The following is a 13,824-nucleotide window of genomic DNA, read 5'->3' as shown; positions in this document are numbered from 1 at the left end:
AAGCTTTTCGGTTTTCTCTCTTTCACATTCAAGATCCACTTTACTCACTGTTATGAAATATACTATCACATAAAGGCACAAATAAAAAAATAAAAAAATTGTGTCACATACACCGGATAGGTGCAGTGAAAAGTGTTGTTTAACAAGGTCAGACATAGTAGTACGGCACCCCTGGAGCAAATTAGTGTTAAGTGCCTTGCTCAAGGGCACAGACAGATTTTTTACCTTCTCGGCTCAGGTATTCGAACCAACAACCTTTTAGTTACTGGCCCAACGCTCTAACCGCTAGGCTATCTGCCACCTGCAAATACCTAAATGTGCATTTTTCTGTGTTTAGAAATAGAAGTGTTAAAGTGGGAAGGGATATTGCTTGGGGGTAATGTCCATATCAGAATAAAAGAGACATAATAGCTTTACGTAACATTGACTGAGTGAGCGGTTCACTTGTACCCACTACAAAGACCATGAAGCTCAGCTGTGCCCTGAATGGGACAGTTGTCCACTTTAGCAGAGACCAAGCATTACAGCAGTTCCACACACTGCACAGATAACCACTTCTGTTGAAAGCACATATCCTTATTCATCAGCCTCAAACAATCCTCATGGAATGTTAGTGTCCCCACAATGTATTGGAACTTAATGCTTTAATATGAAAGTATTTGGGTTGGTACAGTATCTTCTCATTCCACTGCGAGTAAAGCACATGTATGCATAAACATGTTTATGCACATGCTGTGACGTGCATACACGTTCCAAAAAGCTATCTGACAACTTTACATAACACATAATCACAGTGACTTTATGTACAGTATGTCCACTGTAGCCATATGAACTATGTGTTTGGGTGTTAAAGAGATGGCCAATGCTGCAACTGAGAGGGACAGACATTCTGAAGCGCCAACAGTATCACCTTTCCTTTGGCTGTGCTCAACACTAATAAATAGCCTCCCTTGAGCTAAATTGGCAAACTGTTGAGTGAGAGTCACATGGCCGTTCACAGACCGCCTTAGCAGAGAAAACAAACCTCTGGTTGGTACAAATGGATCTGCATCATAGCACGCTTAGGGACAGGGGACAGGCAGCAGCCAAAATTAACCTTCCCCTCTAAACCTGGGCTAAAATTAGCCAGATTGGACATGTGAGAAGAGTGGAAAGGGGTTGACTGACATAAGAGGCAGGGTCCATTCACTGTACAAAAGAGAGAGCGCAAAGGAGAGCGTGCGAAGGAAACTGTGAGAGAGAAAGAGAGAGAGAGTGTGATGGAGAGAAAAATAGAGAAAGGAAGAGAGGGAGTAAAAAAAGAGAGGGAGAAATAGAAAGGGAGAGACAGAGGAGACTTGCCACCTCACACTCTCTCTTTATCACACGGAGGCAGCACCTCTCCGGTAGGTTGGACCCAGATGATAAACTTCTTGGCCATAATTACTTCCTGTGTGAAGGGTGTCCACTAACAACAGCCACAGTCTTATACTTAGCACCACTATTTCTGTCCAAGGACACTTTGCTGCTAATCACATCCAAGTCGTGATGGGGCCCCAAAATAATTGTGCCACTGTACTACAGTTCACATACACATTCAGTCTCCCCAACGGTGACTACGGTTAAAATACACTACATGTTAGTATCATTTACACCTTTAGATCCTCTGAATCCTCTCAATTTAGATTACAAAGGAGATTGGGATAGAATGACATGAGTAGGGTTGCAAAATTCTGGTAACTTTCCCAAAATTCCCAGGTTTTCCAGAAGTCCCGGTTGGAACATTCCCAGAATGTGGCAGAAATAAGCAGGAAATCCAGGAATCCTCCAACTGGGATTTCTGGAAAACATGGGGATTTGGGGAAGTTCTGGATTTTTGCAACTATAGACATGAGACACGAGGGGAAGACCAAAGCCTGAAGTCACACAATGAGATCTTCACCAAACTAATATAGTGGTCAATTTGGGCTCACACCAGGTATAGGACATGATTGTATGCAAGAGAGCAACATATACACTATTTTCACAACAAACAACTAAAAAGTGTACATCCCTAGCAACAGCACCCAGAACCAGGGTGCATCCTCTCTCAACTCCCTCTTCGATTTTGTAATTTTGTCACGAAAACCATTCATACTATTTGATATATGACTTTACATTATTTCAATGGCACATACACCATAGCATGGGCCAATGCTTTTTTTATTAGAGTTGATCCTAAGCCAAGTGTGATTACCCTCGTAGTTGGGGTTTAGAGCTTGGTTCCTCTCAGACTGAGTGCCTTGGTATTTCACAAGCTCACTCATTAAAACGTCAGTCACACACAGACAGGTGCAGGCTTGCATCTTTTGTCCTCTGGAGCCCGTTTGAAGCCATAGTGCCAGAAAATTAGGCAAAGGCATTCAGACATTCTCTGTCGCCTAACGAGTGCCACTTTGCCGTTCCCATTTTTACTGGTTCATTTGGATACGCCCAAATGGTTTTATAATAGGGCATATGAGGACCAAAGGTGATTATCCACTACTTAAAAACATTTCACAAAAAACAGCAAAGTTCAAGTCATTGAAGTTTATGAATAGCAAAATAAAATTGTGATCACATTTTGAGTAAATTAGAAAATAGATGTGATTAAGTGACTACAATTGCTTTTGTAACGTGAGGGATCTTATACCCTTACTACAGTTAAATGGAACACTCAAATCAGGTGAACAACACATTATACACTAATGTTATTAACAGTGGTCGGTGCAGTGATTGACCTCATGAATGTGGCCATTTAAAACCATAGATTTTAATCCTTGGGGCAAACTTCAAAATTCAAAAAAGTTAATGTTTGTAGTTCTCATATTTGTGGCCATTTAAAACCCCTGCCTGTCAATCATCTAACTGCAAACATGAAACAAAAGGTAAAGGAGACATTTCTTGTTTTATTGTGTTACTTTTTTTATTTTTTACTTTAGTTTATTTAGTCAATATTTTCTTAACTCTATGTTCTTAAAACTGAATTGTTGGTTAAGGGCTTGAAAGTAAGCATTTCTGTTGTATTCGGCGCATGTAACAAATACAATTTGATTTGATTTAAGGGGTCACTTTGGAAAGCAGCTTAGTTATAATCCACGTAAAACCCTTCCCAAAACTGACTCCAAATATAAAAAGAGGAACAAACAGAAACTGAGGGACTAACTGACTGAGCACAACCTAGTAAAACCAGTTGCTAAGGATTAGAATGTGACATTTTGGGAGGTAGAAACTCCAGGATATGGCAGGAAGAAATGTTCTCTGAGTCAATAAACACATAACATTATAGTGTACCTATAAGGGTTATTTAACCTCATGGAGGAAGATACATAAACGCCCATCAAGCATAGGTCTCTGGTGCTGTTAGTCCAGTCTGGTCTGGTCTGTGTGCTGGGCTGGAGGGGGAAGGGGATGAGGATGATAGTTTAGCCTATACTAATGCAGGAATGTAGGTCTGGACCACTGATTGTTTCCCACTCATTAAACACAGAGAGCACCTGCTAACATAGAAACACATGATTAGTCTGATGCTGCCCAGATTGTAAATGTTCTCCTATATTCCCCAGCCAATTTAAACAACCTTTCCCACTATGTGAAATGGGTAGCGGAAAACGTCCTATAACTAAATTCAATTTCATTCACACTGGCATATTTTCAGAAGGACCCAAATGCAATAGCAGGAAAGATAGAGAACAGTCCAGTCCACTAAAGGCAATTAAAGCTAAATCATTCACAGTAATTCAGGAATCCTATACCTTTTATAGACTTTGAAAATATCAGTTGAGACAGTGGCGTGCAGCTGTGAGTTGCCTGAGAGCATTTGATTCATTCCTTGGCATAGTGGAGCTGGATTAGGGGGCTCACTGGGTTTTACTGAGAGTATGGCTGTAACCTCAACAAGGTCAGTGCTCCCAAGTGGCCTGTGTGTGTGTGTGTGTGTCTTTGTGTCTTTGTGTGTGTGTGTGTGTGTGTGTGGTGGGGGGATTTGCTGTAATATGCATGACTCGAGGGCCTAGGCTCCGTCCAGATTGAGTGAGTGAGGTCATATATCATGAAACAGAGGGGCTGCCTGGGGGAGAGAGGGAGGGGGAGAGGGGCAGCTTTGTCTGTCCCAAAAAGGAGAGAGAGGGGCTTTCGTCTATCAGGGGAAGAAAGGGTGAGGGCTCTGGGGAGAATCCACATCAATGAGCTTTTAAGGAGTGTTATCCCAGCTGAGATAGCGGTACATAGGTGTATGTGTGTATCGGGGGATGGGGGGTTAGGTACTGTATTGGTGTGTAGCAGAGAAGGCTGGTGGGAGGAGCGATAGGAGGATGGGCTCATTGTAATGGCTGGAATGGAATAAATGGAATGGAGTCAAACATGTGGTTTCCATCTGTTTGATGTGTTTGATACCGTTCTATTGATTCCATTCCAGCCATTACAATGAGCCCGTCCTCCTATAGCTCCTCTGGTGTGTAGTGGGAGGCTATATGTTTCAATGAACTCTCAGACTCGGAGATGCCAAATGTAAGATGAGCTGTGTATGTAGCATTTTTGGAACACCAAGTTGGATTCTCTGGCCCAAAGCCAGATGTTTCTGATTCTTGGACCTCCTTCCATAGTGGAAAGAAGATGGCACTCACTGAGGTGACACATATCTACAAAGGCAGGCAGGGTCAGCACTTTGTGCTGCTAAGGGTCAGCGGAGAACCCTGCCTGGCTACCCAAACTGCTTGCTCCGGCCAAACGCTACGCCACACCCACGGACGTTAGTTCCTTCTCTGCAATGAGTCTGGATCTGAGTACCTCCCTGACAATTTCTAGGATGCAAACACATTCTAACCCTTCTGATTGGTCCAAGAAACCAATGAGTTGGGCCAGAGCCAGAAAACACATGGGTAAAGCAGCGTTTTGAAAATTCTTCATTGGCTTTGATTGGATTGGTTAGAGATGATCCAATAGCTGATGACTTTGTTTTGCACAACACCCCTCATTTTGACGTCACCACAAATGACTTCAACAATGGCAGTCTCAGACTGAAGTATGTAGCGAACATAGAGCAGCGGAAGAATTCCGTTTGAGTCGTCAGGCAACTGAGAACCACTTCTGTAGACATTATGCCTCAGGTGACTGCTAAACTATTGGCATACACCTTCCACCAATCATTTCATTACCAAGGAGGACAAAAAAACAACAACTATGTTTTAGACACTTGAAATAACTTAAGGTTCTTTGATGACTCCAACATTAATCATACCTCAAAGTTGGATTGTGTCAGCAAAAAGTTACTTATTCATGTCACTGCACTTCTATGGCTGACTAGAAATGTAAACATCTTCATCTGTGTGATGGTTCTGGTGAATCAATAATATTTTGCTTTGGGGCTATGGGGGGCTATAGGGTCTCTGGTGATTCTCTCTAATCACAAACAGATTTCCTCAATTAGTCTCATCTCCTTGTTTTGGTCAAGGAAACCCAGGGTAACCCCCAGTGAAACGTCCACACACAATGAGCTCATTATTGATAATGGACTCTCTGGCCATCTGAATGTGGTTAGCTTCTCCCCCTGTACTGTATAGCTGAGCTCCCAAGATTCTGAGCTGACATGTTCTATTACCATTTCCATTATGATTTCACTGCAAATGTCTTAGATTCCATCCGAACTGATTAAATCATGGTTGAGACAACTGGCCCTGTTTAGAGACATTTATTTTCCTTAACAAATCTAATTAATATAAAGCGCTGAGGTCATCTGAAATAAAGCTAGCTTAAATACATGCTAAAACCTTGTATGTGTATAGCATGACGTTGATGAAAGAGGGCCATCCCACATTCTAGTTCCTACTTGTCCTCATAGTCCAGTGTGAAATGTTTGGCTGTGGGGAGTAGCATCCCGGAAGCATAGGCCAAAAAGAATGTGTCAAAATTATTGATCTTGTTACAATGGCATTGTATCTTGGGCAACATACCTGAGAATAGGGTTGCCATGGGGACTAGAGCATTTCTAAGGGAGGGCACTTACAGTATACTGTACTCTATGGTTGATCCATCTTTGTTATTTGAATAATGATGGTTTAATTGGCCTAGGCCTGGATTCTGGGGTCTAAGAACAAACAGTGGCTTGTGAAAGTATTTATATCTTTCCTATTTTGTTGCCTTACAACCTGGAATTAAAATTGTTTTTTTGGGGGGGGGGATGTATCATTTGATTTACACAACATGCCTACCACTTTGAAGATGCAAAATATTTTTTATTGTGAAACAAACAAGAAATAAGACGAAAAAACTGAAAACTTGAGCATGCATAACTATTCACCCCACTGGGATTTTTGCCCATTCTTCAAGGCAAAACTGCTCCAGCTCCTTCAAGTTGGATGGGTTCCGCTGGTGTACAGCAATCTTTAAGTCATACCACAGATTCTGAATTGGATTGAGGTCTGGGCTTTGACTAGGCCATTCCAAGACATTTAAATGTTTCCCCTTAAACCACTCAAGTGTTGTTTAACAGTATGCTTAGGGTCATTGTCCTGCTGGAAGGTGAACCTCTGTCCCAGTCTCAAATCCCTGGAAGACTGAAACAGGTTTCCCTCAAGAATTTCCCTGTATTTAGCGCCATCCATCATTCCTTCAATTCTGACCAGTTTCTCAGTCCCGCCGATGAAAAATATGGTGTTCTCGGGGTGATGAGAGGTGTTGGGTTTGCGCCAGACATAGCATTTTCCTTGATGACCAAAAAGCTCAATTTTAGTCTCATCTGACCAGAGTACCTTCTTCCATATGTTTGGGGAGTCTCCCACATGCCTTTTTGGCGAACACCAAACGTGTTTGCTTATTTTTTTCTGTAAGTAATGGCTTTTTTCTTGTCACTCTTCCGTAAAGCCCAGCTCTGTGGAGTGTACGGCTTAAAGTGGTCCTATGGACAGATACTCCAATCTCCGCTGTGGAGCTTTGCAGCTCCTTCAGGGTTATCTTTGTTGCCTCTCTGATTAATGCCCTCCTTGCCTGGTCCGTGAGTTTTGGTGGGCGGCCCTTCTTGGCAGGTGGTGCCATATTCTTTCCATTTTTTAATAATGGATTTAATGGTGCTCCGTGGGATGTTCAAAGTTTTGGATATTTTTATATAACCCAACCCTGATCTGTACTGCTTAACAACTTTGTCCCTGACCTGTTTGGAGAGCTCCTTGGTCTTCATGGTGCTGCTTGCTTGGTGGTGCCCCTTGCTTAGTGGTGTTGCAGACTCTGGGGCCTTTCAGAACAGGTGTATATATACTGAGATCATGTGACATTAGATTGCACACAGGTGGACTTTATTTAACTAATTATGTCACTTCTGAAGGTAAATGGTTGCACCAGATCTTATTTAGGGGCTTCATAGCAAAGGGGGTGAATACATATGCACGCACCACTTTTCCATTATTTATTTCTTAGAATTCTTGAAACAAGTTATTTTTTTCATTTCACTTCACCAATTTGGACTATTTTGTGTATGTCCATTACATGAAATCCAAATAAAATCAATTTAAATTACAGGTGGTAATGCAACAAAATAGGAAAAACGCCAAGGGAGATGAATATTGTTGCAAGGCACTGTATGTATATAATTCACGGTAGTGCACACATACACTCCATTTCATAAAACAACTCAGGACAAAGGCAACAACATGATACACATCTTAATCTCAAGAGGTCTAAGAATAAATAGCAATTTTACAAGATTTGGAAACCTGGAGCAGGATCCATACTCTTGCAAAGTCCAAATGTAACTTTAACCACCTTTAAAACACCCAATCATCAAAACAGCAGGGAATTTGCACATTATGTATTAGTGTGATCAGCAGTCTCAGAAAGAAAGAAAGAGTTGTACAATGTTTCATGATTTTAACATGCCAAACATTCCAGTTCAGTGAATTAGCTAAATGTTAATAATGTGGAGACACTTAGCATCCTGAGTTAATTAAGCAATTAACATCCCATCATGCTTGGGGGTCATGTATACAAATGCCCAGTTGGCCATTATTTTGGCTACAATGGCTAGAAGAAGAGATCTCAGTGACTTTGAAAGAGGGGTGATTGTTGGGGCACGTTTGGCAAGAGCTTCAGTGACGAAGACTGCTGAACTTGCTGCTGTTTCACAAGGAACAGTGGGATCAATTGAAATCAAATGAACACTTATGTAAGATTCTGGAGCAGCGCCTGAGACAGCGTTTTCCAGCACCATGAACAAAAACACCAAATTATGGAATTTCTTGTGGGAAAATGGTGTTGCATCCCTCCAATAGAGTTTCTGACACTTGTAGAATCTATGCCAAGGGGCATTGAAGCAGTTCTGGTGGCTCGTTGTGGCCCAACGCCTTATTAAGACACTATGTTGGTGTTTCCTTTATTTTGGCAGTTATCTGTATCTCGCCTCATGGAGATTGTAAAGAGAACCTAATGTTCTATCTATGAAAATGTAAGGTTTAATGGGTCTGGATATATAGACACCCTTGGACTTTTCTTAAATAATTCCCTATTTATTCTTCTAAAAACAGTTGAAATTCACACCCTGTTATGGATTTTCAACATTGCAGAACCAATTAAATTTTTGTAAACTTAAGATTGACACAGACAAAATTATAGACATCCCGGAGCCAGTACTTGGTGCACAGCCTTCGGCCAAGTTAAACTGCCAAGAATGTTTTTTGTAGCCATCAATGAGCTTGCTGCACTTTTCTACTGGCCCACTCTTCAGCAGCAAACTGCTCTAATTCGTCAATGTTTGAGGGGTGCCCTCAATCAACTGCTGTTTTCAGCTCTCGCCATAGGTTTAGAATGTGATTCAGACCTGGACTCTTCACTGGCCACTCCAGAATAGTCAAGCATCTCTTTTTAACCATTCCTGGGTGTTTTTTTAATGTGTGTTTGTGTTTGTTGTTCTGCTGGAAAACCCACAACCTTCAACAGAGATACAGGTTTTGGACAATGGTTTGAATTAGAGCAGTTTTCTGCTGAAAAGTGGGCCAAATTGCAAGTAAAAAGGTGCAGCAAGCTCACTGATGGCTACAAGTAGTGTTTGTCTTCAATTGTCTTGGCCAAAGGCTATACAACCAGGGAGTGTCTACAACTTTGTTCTTGTCATGCTCTTGTCATTAATCTGTATTTTCTGCTTACAAAAATAAAATTGGTTCTGCAACGTTGAAAATCCAATAACAAGGTGTGGTGACAGAAAGTTGCTTTATTTTATTTTATTTTATAAGAAATCAGGAATTATTTAAGAAAAGTGCAAGGGCCGCAACTGTAGTATGCAACACACAAATTGGTATCGGTGAATATACATAAGCTGTAAGCAGTGCCACTCACTCACACACAGCTAGACATTCCTATTTTGTTTAGTGTAAATGTTGTTTCAATGCTGTCACCAGTGCTGCTTTAGAATGACCAGTGGAACAAACCTACTTTCACCTGCGTCGCCCTTGAATAAACCCTGGCCTGTTTGGCTGGCTGCTGCAGTGGCCAGATTGTACATATCTGATCAAGCCTGATTGAAAACTATTTCTATCCACAGATCGAGACCATGTGCAGCCACAGATAACATCTACGTTGACAAGTAAAACAAAAAAGTAAGCTCTATGTGCGTGTGATTGTTGACAAAAACAAACAGGTTACGAAAGCTATGTACAATAGGGTCAAGACAGCCCTAGAAGAATCAAATTAGTAAAAAATAAAACAAGATTCAAAGAGTTTCAGTTCACATTGACCACCATAACAGGCATGACCACATCAACAAGTGATTTAAAAAAGTAAAAGGTGTCTTTTCCACAATAGCTGTTATGTTTTAATCAAATGTTACAATGAGTTCTTTCATCCAGTACATGTTGACTACTTGTCTATTTTTACTAGAGAGCAATATTATTTTCCCATGCGAGTTTAATTAACATTCCCAATGTTATTTGTTTGAGACTACCAGTATTCTATTTCTCACACCATGATGTATAATGCAAGGCAATACACACCATGATATGAAGCTAGTCCTTAGCTTCCACATAATTAGATTTTACCCTGAATCTGGACATAATTGTATATATTCTTTAATGACTACAGAGATACTACCTCTAGCACCTTGTCAGTGATAAAGTGATTCATCTAACTCCAGTAAACTAACTTCTAGCTCCAAACACCCCTCATCCATCAAAGGCTTACTTCTATTCACTGATGAACAAACTGCTTATTTACCCTGTAAGACAACCTGGTCTCAGAGCATTTCGTATTCGTCTGTACGTACAGTTGAAGTCGGAAGTTTACATACACTTAGGTTGGAGTAATTAAAACTAGTTTTTCAACCACTCCACAAATGTATTGTTAACAAACTATAGTTTTGGCAAGTCGGTTAGGACATCTACTTTCTGCATGACACAAGTAATTTTTCCAACAATTGTTTACAGACAGATTATTTCACTTATAATTCACTGTATCACAATTACAGTGGGTCAGAAGTTTACATACACTAAGTTGACGGTGCCTTTAAACAGCTTGGAAAATTCCAGAAAATGATGTAATGGTTTAGAAGCTTCTGATAGGGTAATTGACATCATTTGAGTCAATTGGAGGTGTACCTGTGGATGTATTTCAAGGCCTACCTTCAAACTCAGTGCCTCTTTGCTTGACAACATGGGAAAATCAAAAGATATCAGCCAAGACCTCAGAAAAAATGTGTAGACCTCCACAAGTCTGGTTCATCCTTGGGAGCAATTTCCAAACGCCTGAAGGTACCACGTTCATCTGTACAAACAATAATACACAAGTATAAATACCATGAGACCATGCAGCCATCATACCGCTCAGGAAGAAGATGCGTTCTGTCTCCTAGAGATGAACGTACTTTGTTGCGAAAAGTGCAAATCAATCCCAGAACAACAGCAATGGACCTTGTGAAGATGCTGGAGGAAACAGGTACAAAAGTATCTATATCCACAGTAAAATTAGTCCTATATCGATTGGACATGATTTGGAAAGGCACACACCTGTCGATATAAGGTCCCACAGATGACAGTGCATGTCAGAGCAAAAACCAAGCCATGAGGTCGAAGGAATTGTCCGTAGAGCTCCGAGACAGGATTGTGTCGAGGCACAGCTCTGGGAAAGGTTACCAAAAAATTTATGTAGCATTAAAGGTCCCCAAGAACACAGTGGCCTCCATCATTCTTAAATGGAAAATATTTTGAACCGCCAAGACTCTTCCTAGAGCTGGCCGCCCGGCCAAACTGAGCAATCGGGGGAGAAGGGCCTTTTTCAGGGAGGTGATCAAGAACCCGATGGTCACTCTGACAGAGCTCCAGAGATCCTCTGTGGAGATGGGAGAATCTTCCAGCAGGACAACCATATCTGCAGCACTCCACCAATCAGGCCTTTATTGTAGAGTGGCCAAACGGAAGCCACTCCTCAGTAAAAGGCACATGACAGCCTGCTTGGAGTTTGCCAAAAGGCACCTAAAGGACTCTCAGACCATGAGAAACAAGATTCTCTGGTCAGATGAAACCAAGATTGAACTCTTTGGCCTGAATGCCAAGTGTCACGTCTGGAGGAAACCTGGCACCATCCCAACGGTGAAGCATGGTGGTGGCAGCATCATGCTGTGGGGATGTTTTTCAGCAGCAGGGACTGGGAGACTAGTCAGGATAGAAGGAAAGATGAACGGAGGAAAGTATAGAGCGATCCTTGATGAAAACCTGCTCCAGTGTGCTCAGGACCTCAGACTCGGGCGAAGGTTCACCTTCCAACAGGACAACGACCCTAACCACACAGCCAGTCACTTTAACTCTACCCACTTGTACATATTACCTCAATTACCTCGACTAGCCGGTGCCCCTGCACATTGACTCTGCACCGGTATCCCCCTGTATATAGCCTCCCTACTGTTATTTTATTTTACTGCTGCTCTTTAGTTATTTGCTTTTACATTTTTTCTTTAAAAAATGCATTGTTGGTTAAGGGCTTGTAAGTAAGCATTTCACTGTAATGTCTACACCCGTTGTATTCGGCGCATGTGGCAAATAAAATTTGATTTGATTTGATATGAAGACAACGCAGGAGTGGCTTCGGGACAAGTCTCTGAATATCCTTGAGTGGCCCAGCCAGAGCCCGATCGAACATCTCTGGAGAGACCTGAAAATAGCTGTGCAGCAACGCTCCTCATCCAACCTGACAGAGCTGGAGAGGATCTGCAGAAAATAATGGGAGAAACTCCACAAATAGAGGTGTGCCAAGGTTGTAGCGTCATACCCAAGAAGAATCGAGGCTGTAATCGCTGCCAAAGTTGCTTCAACAAAGTACTGAGTAAAGGGTCTGAATACTTATTTAAACGTAATATTTTTTATTTTATTTTATACTTCTGCAAAATGTTCCTAAAATTCTGTTTTTCTTTGTAATTATGGGGTATTGTGTGTAGATTGATGAGGGATTTTAGAAAAAGGCAGTAACGTAACAAAATGTGGAAAAAGTCAAGGGGTCTGAATACTTTCTGAATGCACTGTATCATACTAAATGGAGTGTGTAGGATTTACATACAGAATAATACGAAATGCTCTGAGACCAGGTTGTGTAAGAACACAGCCACACATGTGAGCAGTGTTGCCATGTTCGCGGTTTTCTCGCTAAATTGGGCTACTTTGAAAACGTGTCGCGGGTGAAAACGTATTGGTCGCGGGTGGCGGGTTTTTGGGCTACTTCTAAATTGCACCGCGGCCGCCATTGCATTTCTCTGAAAATATACAGTTGAAGTTGGAAGTTTACATACACTTAGGTTGGAGTCATTAAAACTCGTTTTTCAACCACTCCACAAATTTCTTAGTTTTGGCAAGTCGGTTAAGACATCTACCTTCTGCATGACACAAGTAATTTTTCCAACAATTGTTTACAGTCAAATTATTTCACTTATAATTCACTGTATCACAATTCCAGTGGGTCAGAAGGTTACATACACTAAGTTGACTGTGCCTTTAAACAGCTTGGAAAATTCCAGAAAATGATGTCATGGCTTTTGAAGCTTCTGATAGGCTAATTTACATCATTTGAGTCAATTGGAGGTGTACCTGTGGATGTATTTCAAGGCCTACCTTCAAACTCAGTGCCTCTTTGCTTGACATCATGGGAAAAACAAAAGAAATCAGCCAAGACCTCAGAAAAAAATGGTAGACCTCCACAAGTCTGGTTGATCCTTGGGAGCAATTTCCAAACGCCTGAAGGTACAATGTTCATCTGTACAAACAATAGTACGCAAGTATAAACACCATGGGACCACGCAGCCGTCATACCGCTCAGGAAGGAGTTGTGTTCTGTCTCCTAGAGATTAACATACTTTGGTGCGAAAAGTGCAAATCAATCCCAGAACAACAGCAAAGGACCTTGTGAAGATACTGGAGGAAACAGGTACAAAAGTATCTATATCCACAGTAAAACGAGTCCTATATCGGGGCGGCAGATAGCTTAGTGGTTAAGAGCATTGTGCCAGTAACCGAAAGGTCGCTGGTTCTAATCCCTGAGCCGACTAGGTGAAAAATCTGTCGATGTGCCCTGGAGCAAGGCACTTAACCCTAATTGCTCCTGTAAATCGCTCTGGATAAGAGAAAATGTAAATAACCTGAAAGGCCAAAACCGCCATAAAAAAGCCAGACTACGGTTTGCAACTGAACATGGGGACAAAGATCATACATTTTGGAGAAATGCACTCTGGTCTGATGAAACAAAAATAGAACTGTTTGGCCATAATGACCATCGTTATGTTTGGAGGAAAAAGGGAGTTTCTTGCTAGCCGAAGAACACCATCCCAACCGTGAAGCATGGGGGTGGCAGTATCATGCTGTGGGGGTG

General features: G+C 41.6%; 1 protein-coding gene across 1 annotated transcript in view; it reads right to left on the bottom strand.

Annotated features, from left to right (window-relative positions):
- The window catches only part of LOC121553571 (E3 ubiquitin-protein ligase NEURL1-like), a 60,401-nt gene that overhangs the window by 7,509 nt on the left and 39,068 nt on the right, over positions 1-13,824 (bottom strand). The window lies entirely within an intron of this gene.

Source organism: Coregonus clupeaformis, chromosome 37 (genome assembly GCF_020615455.1).
Source record: "Coregonus clupeaformis isolate EN_2021a chromosome 37, ASM2061545v1, whole genome shotgun sequence".
Lineage (NCBI taxonomy): Eukaryota > Metazoa > Chordata > Actinopteri > Salmoniformes > Salmonidae > Coregonus > Coregonus clupeaformis.
The sequence above is the reverse complement of the archived record's forward strand: the minus strand, read 5'-3'. Positions and strand labels throughout refer to the sequence as shown.